The sequence below is a fragment of the Lithobates pipiens genome, unplaced genomic scaffold (assembly GCF_037356315.1).
Source record: "Lithobates pipiens isolate NorthernLeopardFrog02 unplaced genomic scaffold, aLitPip1_a1.2 Scaffold_19, whole genome shotgun sequence".
NCBI lineage: Eukaryota > Metazoa > Chordata > Amphibia > Anura > Ranidae > Lithobates > Lithobates pipiens.
Window position 1 is genome coordinate 517182612 of NW_027507764.1, and position 14066 is coordinate 517196677.

Below are 14066 nucleotides of genomic sequence, written 5' to 3' on the forward strand. Positions count from 1 at the left end.
TCCAAACTCACAAATAAACATTATAATTTCACATGACATTTCTATAGTCTCTTGGCAGAGACCTCAGCCTTAAAACAAAATGTTTAAGCCTTTGTACACACGGTCGGACATTCCAACAACAAAATCCGTCGGATTTTGTCCGACGGATTTTGTCCGAAACTTGTGTTGCATAAACACGGTCAGACAAAGTTGTCGGAAAATCCGATCATACGTAACGTGATGACATTATTTTGTTACGACGGGGCTACGTTCAGGCTAGTAGCCAATAGCTTTGGTCTAGGAATTTGATCTGAGCATGCGTGGCACTTTGTCCGATCAGAATTCTCTACAAACAAAGTCCGATCGGATCATGTTGTCTGACAGTTTTATAGCCCAGCTCTAAAACTTTGTCCGTCGGATATTCCGACGGAAAAAGTCCGATGGAGCCCACACACAGTCGGATTATCCGACAACACGGACATTTTCCATCGGAATGTCCGATCGTGTGTACAAGGGCTAAGAAGTCCTCCATCCACTCTCAATTTACAAGGCCAGCATGTTGGTTAAGAGATCTGATACACTTTGGTCTCCTAATCTGAAAGTGGCTGGAGGAAAAGAGCTCTTAAGTCTGAGGTCACTAGCAAGAGACCATATATATTATGATCTGAAATAATACATTTGTGAGTAGATTTTATGAAGTGTATCAGTATGGACTCAACTACTATACCATGCTACAACATGCTAGTGTATTTAGATATTATTTATTTACCGTAGTACATATCAACTTTTGGTTTTGATGTTAGCTAAAAAAGGCAAAAAGAACTGTCAACTCTTTTTTGCTTTTGCACTATACTGAAATTATATCCATCACAAAAAACAACAAAAAAAACCCCACAAAAACAAAATAAAAACAAGAAATAAATAAATATAAATATATAATAAAATGTTTTCTATATAAATATATATATATATATATATATATATATATATATATATATATATATATATATATATATATATATATATATATAAAACATTTTCTTAATAATGTATAGAAAATGGAAGAGTTAAACCCTTCAGTTTTATTTGTTATCTGTGTTGGAGAGCTCACCCTTCACCTCCAGTCCAGAAGACACAACAGAGTACCCTCCTCTAAAGTAAAGAGCGCATGTCCACATTGCAAAATTTCTCTGGTTTTGTTCTGGTGACAACTGCAACATTTTGGATTTCTCAGAAATTTTCATAACAATGACCTGGCCTGGACTGGGACAAAAAAAAATAGGCCTGTGCATGTTAGACTGAGCAGCCCATTTTTTTTTAGAACCAAAACCTTATGTAGCGGCGGCTCCTGAAGAGCACGCTCTATGCGTTTTTCCCAAGTTAAAATTTTGCCTAAACTGAAGTTTGGTTTGGGTAAAATTGTCTAAATTAGACTTCAGCATCAGTCTGACTGGACTGTGAGTTGTTCAGGGGGCACCGTCTCTTCTGGTAGGCATGGAACTATGGTCTGGTTAGGTGCTTAAGTTACTCTCTCTCGGAGCCCGCCCAGTGGGAGTGGCGCTCTCGCTGTGCTTTCTGGGAGAGGGTACTTAAGATGCGGACATCACGTGGTTTGGGGTTCCGGGCCAGAAGGATGTACTGACTTCATGGTCCTGGCCCTTCTGACCAGTCCCCAGGAAGGCTATGGCCTGGGGTGCCGATCCACCCAACTTTGATGTCTCGGGGCTGGTTAGCCTGAGCTAAGGAAACTAAAGGAAGGATTCTGAGGTGGTTGGGTGCCGTCTCCAGTTTGGGACAGACCCAGTGACTTCCAGGGGAGGACTCTTCAGAGGAAGACCGCGTACGGGTTGGCTTCTTAGTAAGAGCCTGGAAAGGCTGAAGTAACCGACAGAATCCGGACTTGTGGATATCGCCAAGCTAGCTGAAAGATCCAGGTATCCTACAAGTGTTTCAAGCTTAGTTTTCCTACATGTTATACAACAACGTCTGTGGCATAGACATTATATTGTATGTTCTAAAACAACATCTGTGGAAGAGACTTGTTCCTGAGTAAGCACCTTGTTGGCTGCTAGGCCTTGTGAGAGAAGGACTGTCCAACCTGAGTGATCATCCAGTTGCGAATGGCTATTTTCTGGATGCAGTCAAAGTAATCAAGTTCTTCAACAAATTTGACTTTGACGCTAAGATTACCTGAATTTGCTTTCCAACCCTCTGATACCAATTCAAGAGACTGTTTCATTGTCTACGTTTATTGCAAATAAAATCCATTCAAGTCTGTTGTCAGTCTCTAAGTTACTGGGCCATCTACCATGGGAACCCCTAGACGTACAACGAGGAAAACAGGAAGTAACTGTAAGCCCAAAACTAACCAGCAGCTCCTTCGGGGGCTACATGTGGGGGCTCGCAGTCCGGGATTTACAGTTACCCTGCAAAGAACTGTACACGTGGTAAAAGCATAGGACAGAGGGTTGTGTTTTTGAACTGCGCCATCGGCGCCATCTTTACTCTGACTTTCACTGAGGTGCGTAAGTGTGGGAGGAGCCCTTGCCGAAAAGCCCACAAAGTTACTCAACCCAAGCATTCCAGTGGGAGGAGTCTGAGTTGTTCTTTTCCTACACGAGGCACCGAGTGAGAGTGTGTTGCGGAAGGAGAAGAGACCAGTTGATTTTTTTCTCTTAAAGTGTTGGATAGAAGATTTTTCTTTGAGAATGTACCTTGCTCTGGGTATGCAGTCTGTGTCAGGACCCAGGATGCCTACTGGAAGGGGTTCCATAGGTATGCATATGCCCGGTACCGTGCTCACAGACACGGGCATTCGACTGCTGCCGCAGGGGTGGTTCATACTATATACCGCTGGAGATATCAAGGGCCTTGGCATGTTATGCGGGAAGTGTGACCTTGACCGTTTGCAAGGTGTAGAAGGTGTGAAGAGTACACCTTTAAAGTGGAGCAGCCCCCTGAATTGCCTTAGGCTTACCACATGGACTGGGTCATGGGCATAGCGACCGAGGAGTCGATCGTCTATGCCCCAGCATCATCCGTTGGAGCCTGCATTGCAAGAAGGGATGTTACCCCCTCCGAAGTCCAGGAGACTATACCGGAGATCGTGGACACGACCTCAGCCGTGAGTGTTACCCCTGAGGTGCTCGACTGCAAGGGGAAACAACCCAGCGATTTTCGTAGTCGCAAAGGCAGACCGTCCCCATGCCTTTCCTGGGCCGAATATTTGAAAGAAGATACACATGGACAAGCACAGGAAAGCTGTGGGTGTTGCCGATGGGAACTGCCGGCCCGCAGGGGAGTCATCGCAGAGCTCAGGGAATAGTTCTGGCTCCGAATAAGGAGATGACTGGCATTTTGAACATAGGCTGCCGTGAGTACTTTTTGAACTTTCTTTTAAAGGCTTTTAGTTGGTAAGCCATTTTGTGAAGAGAAAAAAAAACTTGCCCGATTATGACGAGGCCGATCCTGGTCTCCGAGACTTTTGAAATAAGCGGGTGGCAACAGAGTATGGGGTTGGAATTCCCCTATGTTCCAAGGGACATTATGACCATTATTGAAAAGAACAGCGAGGCATGGTATGAGGACGATGTTTGGAGCTATTTAAACGTACCAAAGCCGCTTCGCAAAAGACGTACAACGAGGAAAACAGGAGGTAGCGGTAAGCCCAAAACTAACCAGCAGCTCCTTCGGGGGTTAGTGCTACACTTACTATAAGAGGAGCACTAACCAGCAGCTGCTTCGGGGGCTAGTGCTACACTTTCTTTAAGAGGAGCACCGAAAGAAGAAGAATAAAGACAGTATTTGGCTACGCCCATAGTGTATACTAAGCATGTTGCATATCCTACGCGATGTACGTAGCCTGAAACATCTTTATTCCTCCTCCAACTGTTTTTTTAGGCTACCAGCCTACTGCTACTCCCTGGGCAGCCTTATGTCCTGGAGCCCAGTGCCAGAACTTGGCTCCACTAACGTGCCTGGAAGTGGGGGCACTAGCTTGGGCACCTGGGGAAATTGCCCAGCATCTCTTGCAGGGTGCCTGGGGTCGTCCCCTCTGTGGCAGCCAGCATCTCTTTGATTTGGGGGGGTTTCAGGTCCTCAGATCTGAGGGGTTCATGCTGGGACTTTTAGTCCTTCCCATTTGGGGGTCATATCCCCAAAAGTAAAGGACCACAAGTCCCAGCATGAACCCCTGAGATTTAAGGATGTGACCTCATCCACCCCTTTATTTCCCTGCAAGGTGTCATCTGTTGTCCATCACCAGCTCAGCTGCCATCTTCTCTGTCCCTACAACTCTGCCTGGCTCCCTCATGACAGCCCAACAGGTTTCATCCCCAGCCTCACCTCAGACTGTCAAATCCTCTTCCCTTTCTTTTCTGAGTAGGGGCTGCCTCCACAGAGGCTGGAGGAAGTGGGTGGAGCTGAGTACTAGGAGGAGGAAAAAGTTACATCGTCCTCTGCTCTGAATGCTGGGGCCTCTTTCTGCATTAGGTAACGTCACTGGTTGCTAGACGGCAGGCAGTCCTAACAAACAGACAGTGGGCAGTAGCAGCCAGAGGTGGAGCCAGTGGAACTGGGTCTTGGCCGGGACTAGTACTGTGAGTGAGGTGGCAGCCTTTTTATGGAGCATCAGAGTGGCCCGGGGAGCAATTGCCATCCCTACCCCCCTGGCAAGTCCAGGCCTGCCAATGACAATTATCACCAGGTCAAATAGAGAGGGTAAATTTCCTCAGCAGGGACTTAGACAGCAATAAATACCCACAAATAAATCCATTCAGAACCAGACCCTGGTGTTGAGAGGCTGGGAGTGTACAGGTATTGGTGATACTGTATTATAGCTCAAAATGTAGAAAAAACAGCAATCCATGCAAAAATCTTTGGCATTTATTGAGATTTTATAAAAAGCTTAGTGAAATACCATATTCCACCCCCACCAACTTGGTGGAGGTGGAATATGAAATTTTTACTTACTTTGCTGTAACCTCAAGTAATCAAAGAGGTTTTTTGCGTGGAGTGCTGTATTTTCAGCAATGTCAGAATTTCTGATCCTTCACTGTTTTATATATACCTTAATCACTGGTGCTTTGAGCTCAGTTACAACTTTGAACACTGTATACAAGAAGGTGACTGTGTGACTGTGTGACACATGACTGTATGCTCACACTATAAAGATACTGCTTATATCTGAACTAGGCCTTCTACATGTGTGCACCTGTATTACTGTGGGATATTAGATTGTGATCTGTTTCAGAAGTTTTGACTAACGTGAATAAATCTGTGCACTCATTAAAGCTGTAATGTATATTTTCCCTTAACCACTTGTCATCGGCACTATGGCCAAATATGCTGGCCTCCTCTGTGCACGCTCCCTGCGCGCGTCCTACAGGGCGCACGCGGAGCGCGCTGTGATCACCGAGTCACTGAGACTTGGGTGATCACCAATCCAAGTAAGGGGCCGGTCCCGGCCTCTTAACATGTGATCAGCTGTCAGCCAATGACAGCTGATCACATGATCAAAACAAAAGCTTGGTGATCGTTTTATTTTTCTCCTCACGCTGACAGCGAAGGATAAAAAAAAGCCGATCCCCGGCTCATCTTAAAGGGACATCGGTCCCGAAACAGAAGAGGTATTTATGCCTCATTTATGCCATCTGAAAATGCCCACAAGTGGCACCTATCAATGCCCACAAGTGCCACCTATCAATGCCCACCAGTGGTGCCAATCAGTACCACCTAGAAGTGCTGCCTATCAGTGTAACCGATCAGTGCCCATCACTGCCACCCATCAGTGCCCATCACTGCCACCTATCGGTGCTCATCCCTGCCGCCTCATCAGCGTACATCAATGACAGACAAAAATTACCCATTTTAACATTTTATAACAACATTTAAAAAAAAATTAAAAAAAAAAATTATTCTGTCTTTTTACATTTTTTTAACAAAAAATAAAAAATCGCTAAAAAAATCGTTGATCAAATACCACCAAAAGCTCTATTTGGGGAAAAAAAATTATAAAAATTTCATTTGGGTACAGTGTTGTATGACCGCGCAATTGTCAATCAAAATGCATCAGTGCTGAAAGCTGAAAATTAGTCTGAACAGGAGGGGGGTTTAAGTGCCCAGTAAGCAAGTGGTTAAACTGTTATGGGAAGCATTGTTAGGGAAATGGCCGTGGAAGTGTTGGCAATCTTGCCAGTAGAAGAAATGGGCGCACCATGTGACAGGTGGATCCCCTTGCTGGCCTATAAAAGACTGCCTCTTTCTGACCCAAGTTACTGGATTGCCATCAGCTTCCTGTCCCTCTGTGTTATTCCTTGGATCTCCTGTTCTTGACCCAACTGGTTCCAGACCTGTTGACCTCTTCTCCTGGCTCATGCCCTGGCTTGCTCCTTGACCTTCCTTCTGCTGATTATCCGTGCACGACCCCAGCTTGCTATATGGACTTTGCCTCTGCCTGATTAACTGTGCATGACCCCGGCTTGCTTATGGACTTTGTTCCTGCTTGATTACCAGTTTATGACCTCAGCTTACTTCACGGATTTGCTATTGTGTCTTGCCATCCTGTGTTTGACCCTCAGGCAGGTGTCCACTGGCCACCCTGTGTTTGCCCCTCAGCCGTGTGTCCACTGCTGTCCTCTGAATCATGGTTTATTCCAGCACAGCGGGGAGTTCATGACCCCCTGTGCACCACCACGCCCTGGCAGTCCTCACAAGGTGACGCTCTTCTGGACCCATCCAGATCCTGCTGGCAACCCATGCTTCTTTGAGATGTATACCTTCTGTGGCACTTTCAGAGGTACACCGCACCTAGCCAAAGGGGAGCCCCTCTCTGCATATTGGCTTTGGATCAGGTACGTGACAAGCATTCTTGTCTATTCTTCATGGACCTTACTCCCTTATCTCCAAAAATAGCTCCTTTCCTTTACTTACACAAAGAAAACAATCACCCAGACAGATCTGCTATGGTTCCTCATATAAAAGAACGGGTTAAAAAACTACGCTTGTAATGAGCTTACTTATATGACAAGGAGAACCAGGTTATTGTTTTATGGGGCCCATGGACCCTGTTTTTGGACTGCCCACATATAAGATCCTCTCATTTCAATGATTAGTTTAAGAGTCCATACTCCCTTTCATAAACAGTGGCCATAATTGGGAGATTACCAGTACCCCATAAATCATCCATTCACAGTGTTTGGAGCCTGTGGTTAGGCCCAGACTACTACACTGCACCATGTTCTCTTTTTGTCCCCTCTTGTTCTCTTAACCTTCTTCCTAACTAGTCAATTCCCTCTTAATCTTGTACTATACTCCATGGCAGTACCTGGCTGCCTAAATTATGTTTTTATTTTTTGCCTTCCTCTGGATCAATTATTTAATATACTTGTTCTATTTATTTATTCTGTTTATTTTTGTTCACTGGATGGACTCTGTCTTTTTTCAACTTATGTTACTATGTATTTCGAATCATGTATCAATGTTAATTGAGAGTGCCTACTGTTACCCCCGCCCCCTCCATATGCTTAAAAAAAAATTATATATATATATATATATATATATATATATATATATATATATATATATATATATATATATATATATATATATATATATATATTATACTGCCTAGTTATATTGCCAGAAGTCTTATCTAGTCACATGACCTTGCAACTGGATTGTTTTTAAAAATTGGCATTTGTTCTTGTTTTTTCTTCGGCTGATTATATTAAAACAAATTCCCTTCAGTACTATAAGAACCAGGTCCAGCCTCTCATCCAGTATGGCCATCTGCCATTCCAGATAACTCTGTGAGCATGAGATGTTCCAAGCAGCCCATTATCTGCTGTAGCGGGAGCTAACATCTCATGGACTGCTTCCACTAACTTTTCACTGTTCATAATCGCATCATCTGGATTGCCTGTTCCACACAAATCTGCTCCGGATTTTGTATTTATATAAACAACATGTCTTCTCCAACTAGAACTCTGACACTTCATCACTCCCATCTTAGCAGATAAGCCACCGGTACACGAAAGTATTTATAATGGTCTTGACCTTTTTGAGAATGGCAAGCAGACTGGTAGAGATCAGACTTGACTTAGATGTTTACAAACTGTGAGGTTTGGCTACTGTTGGAAAGGTTGGATGTTGTCCATTGAAAAGCCTGGAGGCGTATTGTGGAGGCAATCTCAAAAAGTTGCATAGTCCATATGTTTGCTGACATTTCATTTTCAAAATTGTTTAATCGAAATCTTTTATCTCGAGTATCAACTTGGTGGTTATTTCATTAAAGGATATTTTCTGATTTCATTAATACTTGCATCCCTGCTTCCCACATCCTTTTTCTAGTGTATACATTCGTCATGTTAATAACAGCAGACCTTTTTGAACCTTAACAAAAAAAAACAGAGCATATATTTTTCTAAGGTGTAAACTATATAATAGTGTGACTCCTAGGGGCCCATAACTGTCTGGCTGCATAGAGATTTTCCCTGGCAGTAATATCATAGTTTTGTAACATGTTAGGCTAGCCATAGCTATGATACAATGTTTGAAAGAGCTTACCTTTCTTATAAAATCTTTCTATAAAATGCACAAAAATGATACTAAGACCAATTTCAATTGCCTGAATCCAAAGTCAACAAAACTAAGACCAAATTCACTTTCTTGAATCCACCATCATGTGACCATCCACAGTTCCTCTTCCTGTAATGGAAATCAGTAATCTGTCACTGCAGAACAGGTCTGGGTTTTATTGACACTTACATTGTGACAATATTATATCACCTAATGTCTACAGGACTTTGTGAGGACCCCTCCTAAAGCCCTTTCTTACAGCCAATGGGGCCATCCACGTCATCAGGGAGCAATGTGGATCTGAAACAAAGCAGATTTATGTAAAAAAAATAAAGTAATCTATTGTGCAGAATCAGTTAATTACAATGTGTAGAGGGTCGTGGAGTAGAAGAGTTTTTTTTGCTCCTACTGGAGATCAGCTTAAATCACCTGTCCTGATCTAGTCATCTCATGCCTATGGATTGTCTCATTCAAAGATGGAAGATAGAAAATGTAGAATTGAGCAATACAGTACATTTTATTTTTTTGAATGCAGAACTAAACTCTCCTATCCTATACAGTCAAGAAAGCCGCCATCTTAGCCTCTGTTTGGCCTGCAACTGCCATGGTGCTGTAAATGTGATCAGTCATGACACCAGCCAATTGATGGTTTGAGTTTGGTTGATAACTCAAGCAAATATGACAGTTAACATTCCCGGCATGCTGGGAATGTAACTGTTTTTTGAAAATGTTAAATTGATGGGTTTAGTTCCGCTTTAACTGTGTAGATTAAACTACAAAAAAAATGTATAAAATAAAAAATAAAGCCTGGTACACACAATGAGATTATCGGATGAATGATTGTCCGTTTTTGCATGCTAGACTCCATACTGAAAAGGAATAGTTTACTAAAGTACAAAAATTCTCATACGACAGACCAATAACAGTATATTCTATGGCGAGGGGAGGGAGGTGGGAAAGGGCTCCTCCGGCCAAATTTTTTTGGGGGGAAAGGGGCTGCAATTGGTACCAGTTTTCCAACTTGCCTCATTATTCGATCCCCTTGACAGTAGCTTCTTGGGGGCCACCAACAGACATGAGATAGCCAACTCCTGCCTGTGCATACTATTAGAGACTGGTCATGACTGTTCAAGTATGGTGAGGTGCCTGGCAAACAGACCAAAACTTTATGAAATCTTGCATTTTTAGTCTAGGTATGCAATGAAAGGTCCTTCTTTATGTTTCCTGGCAGGAATAGCATTTGGCAGACATTTGAAGATAATATTAATGTATATAGTTCAAGCAGCTCTATTAGATTGTCTTTATATCAGCCGCTGTGTTGCAATGTTATTTTTAATGACAGGGGACTCATTTGTTCGATTGCCTTTAAAATGGAGATTGTAAAAGCCAGAAATTCCTCCAATGACTTTGCAATGGAATCCTCTAACCATATACTGTGTATTTTAGTATACGAATCTAAAGCTGTACCGTTTATGCACCAAATATTCATCATGACTCCTTTTTATGTAAAACCATCTCGAAGCTGGTGGAGTTTGCGGAAAGTAAATTTATGCTCGGAGGTGATTTGAATGATCCTTTTGATCCTTGTATAGATACCTCCTCTGTTCCCCTTGGCTCCAGGAAACATATCTAACAAAAACTTCACGATCTGCAGTTAGTGGATGCCTGGCGCATATTACACGCCAGAGAACGAGATTACTCTTTCTTCTCTACACCTCACCAGTTGTATTCTCGGATCGAACGCTTTCTGGTACCACACCAACTACTATCTCTCATCTAAGACGTTTCTATTAGACATGTGACCTGGTCTGATCACGCATGGGTCATGCTGCGTCTCTCTCTGCCCAACTCTACCGCTGCCCTGGATTGGCAATGGTACTGGAATGATAGCCTGTTGTAGATCCCAGAGGTTTTGACTGATGTGATCCAAGAACTCACAGCTTACTTTCAAACAAATGCTACCCCTGAGAGTGACCCAGGTGTGGTGTGGGAAGCCCATAAGGCGGTCATATGGGGAATTCTGATCAAACACGGATCCTATGTTAAAAAGGTGGGAGAGGCACAACTGACTAAATTGTTGGCCGATATCCAGGTCCTTTAGCTGCAGCATAAAAGGTCACCAGTCACTGCTATGGGGATCAAACTTGCTCATCTTCGTTGACAGGTCTCTGACCTGCTTTGTTACAAAGCTAAAGCATCACTCCAATCTTGCAAGAAGCTAGTGTATAAATCTGGTGACAAGTATAGCAATTGGGTAGCCCGGGCCCTCAAAGACCAACGTAAGGCTTCCTATACCCCATTTATTAAGTGAACAGATGGACGAAAACTCTCCTTACCCACAAATCTAAAGCCAGTCATTGATCAAGCGATTCTCTTTTCTAGCAACCGTGGGTTGCAAGAAAGAAAATTGTTCAATTCCCAATTCGTTCAAGTCAAAAAAACAGAAGGTTAGGGTTGAGCAGAGAATAATATCCACAGCCCAGCTGTGAATTCAGGGAAACAGATCTTCACGTCACTTCTAAACCGATCTACAAGGCAGCCTAACAGCGGAGATCTTAAGATAATTGATGATAATTGTCAAAAATAGATATCCAGGACAACTACAGTAATAAATCGCTGGATCAATTAGGGTCCCCCATCAACTAGCCGGTTCTGTTATTCATAATATATGGTTCCCAATTGGTATCTTATGAAGTGGGGTTTCCTGAGAGTCTCTGCTCGATTGACAGCACCGAGCGTGGTGGAGGCAGCTGTTACTACCCATTACCTTCCACTTGTTACCATTGTCCAGAGATGAGTGGGTTGATTTAGACTATATTGTTTTAGAGCAAATTTACTGTTTTAGCCTTTGGATTTTTTTTTGCAGAAGTAGCATTTCTCAGTTTTATACTTTTTTCCCTCTTTAATTAGAGGGAAATTAGAGTTTGCAGGAAAGCCATCCCCGATGGGAGAAGACTGTGATAATCACAAGAGAATCTGGCAGACTGGTTGTACCCGAGTTGATCGATTGAACAACTTGGTACATTTAGCCTGTCCATTGATTCGAATCTCGAGATTCGAATAGTGTACCGCTGGTTTTAATTGGCCCTAGTAGTTAGGAGAGATAAGGACATTAGATTGTAAGCTCTTTGAAGGCAGGGACTGATGTGAATACCTCTAATAAATAAATAACTAGTTACAAATAGACCAATTATCACTAAAAGGGTTTCCTCTTGCTAATAGAGTAATCATCAATAAAGTGAGACTATTCATGTCTTTAAACTCACCTTGTACAAATATCACTGTTTATGGCGGTGTGACTAATACAGATGAATGAATGATTTCAAAGGGTTTATCAAAGTCACCATCAACTGGATTAAAATGACAGCAATGTCTTTGACAGACTGTGCTAGACTGGGAATACAAAGTAGTCCAGCACACAAACACGCCAACCCACATTACCTGAGATTGCTAAATCCATTAGATCAATGACATTTAGTGGCTGGTATTACAATGATGACTCATTATATGGGAATGGGACTCATACAGGAGGATAGACTTCAGAAAATGTTCCTGGTGTTTAACAACAGGGCTGCTTGTGGAGGAGTGGCACACAGGACCCCCCACCAACCCAAAAATGTTCCTCCCTCTGGCATTCTGCGGGGTCTGAAAGCCCTGGAAGTCATGGCACAGCTCAGGGGAAGATATCATGGTATGTTGTCAAAGTAAAAGTGACTGTATATCATGACACTGAAAAAGGTAGATATGTCACAGAAGGGAATAAAGAAGTATTAGGCTCTGTTCCCACTAGTGTGACTTGTCATGCGACTTTGGACACATAAGCATGACAACTTGCATTCCATTGATTTCAATGGCACCTGTTACAATCTATGCAACTTAAGGTTGCAGCGATTTGGATGAGGTTTGTAAGGTAAACAAGATTCCCAACACCAGAAGACCAGTGCTGGCCTATGCTGATAATTGTGCGTGTAGCGCCGGCTCCTGAAGAGCATGCACTATGTGTTTTTTTCATTTAACATTCCTGGAACCGCAGTTTGGTGTTGGGTTTAATTACACCAAATTATGGTCTCAATACCATATATATAGGTGGCACTGTCATCTCTGGCTGGTGTGAGAACGCAGTTCAGGTGGGTGCATTGAGTGCCATTCTTCTCGGAACCAACTCAGTGGGCGTGTCATCCTGCTGTGCATTCTGGGAGAGGGTACATAAGGTACTGACATCACGTGCTTCAGGGTTCCGGTCCAGAAGAGCTTTCTGTCTGTTTGGTCCTGGTCCTCCTGACCAGCCCCCAGGGCTCTCATTGCCTGGGGTGCAGATCCATCCAATTCTGAGTCTCGGGGCTGGCTAGCCTGAGGCAATGTAACTAGAAGGATGATTTGGAGGTGGACCGGTGCCGTCTCATCTGTGGAGAGGCCCAGCAACTGAAGAAGCAACCAGGGGAGGACTCTTCAGGAGAAGGCCACGTGGAATGTTGGCTTCTCAGAAAGAGCTTGGAGGCTTAGTTGAAAGACCCCAAACAAATCTACACTCGTACGGTATCGCCGGACTGGCTGCAAGATACTGGTACCGTATGAGGGCTCTCTAAGTTTGTCTACATCCTTCAGTTTATTCAAGTGTTCTACAACAAGTCTGTGTCTGTGACAGAGACTTTATTCAAAAGTTCTACAACAAGTCTGTGGTGGAAACTTTGCTTTGTCTGAGTACTCTATCGGCTACTAGGCCTGGTGAGAGAAGGTCTATCTGGTAGCAGTGAGAATCCAGTTGTGAATGGCTATTCTCTGGATTTATAAAGTAAGGGACTTCCTATTTGACTAAGTTCCAAGAGTACCTGAGCTTTATACCTAAAACCCTCTAGCCCTCATTGAGAGACTGTGTTTTGTCTTTTTGCTAAATAAAAATCCTTGAATTGGATCCAGTGTCAGCTTCTGAAATCCTTTGGGCCATCAACCTTGGGAAACCCCTAGACATACGCGAGGTCAAGAAGGTAACGATAAGCCCAATAAAATCAGCAGCTCCTTTGGGGGTCAGTGCTACATGTGCATGGACATTGTTCGCATGCTAATACTTCTAGGCAAAGGGGCAATAGATGTATTATTCCAGTTTATTGTGCTTGCATTCATACACGCACGCACTCATACACGTACACGGCACATGCACAGAAGTATGCAAATTAGCATGCATACTTAGCGCCCAGTTGCCTATTTAAACTGGCCTGTCACCATGAGCAGTTGCTGAATGGTCTTCAGCTTGTACCTCTATTCCCGTAAATTGAACCTCCTTACTAGTGTATGGCCCAGCTTTCTCCTAGACTCTGCCTTTGCTCCTGCATTAACCTTGTTCACCTGATTTCTCTGACCTCGGCCTGTTTACTGGACTTGTCTTTGCCTGCTGATTCTGTACTGCACTGCCCAGCTGTTACCGGCGTTTTGCCTGCTTCCTGGATTTGCTCTGCCTGCTGACTTGGTCCCTTGTTACCCGGCTACAGCTGGTCGCTGCCTGCATACCGGCT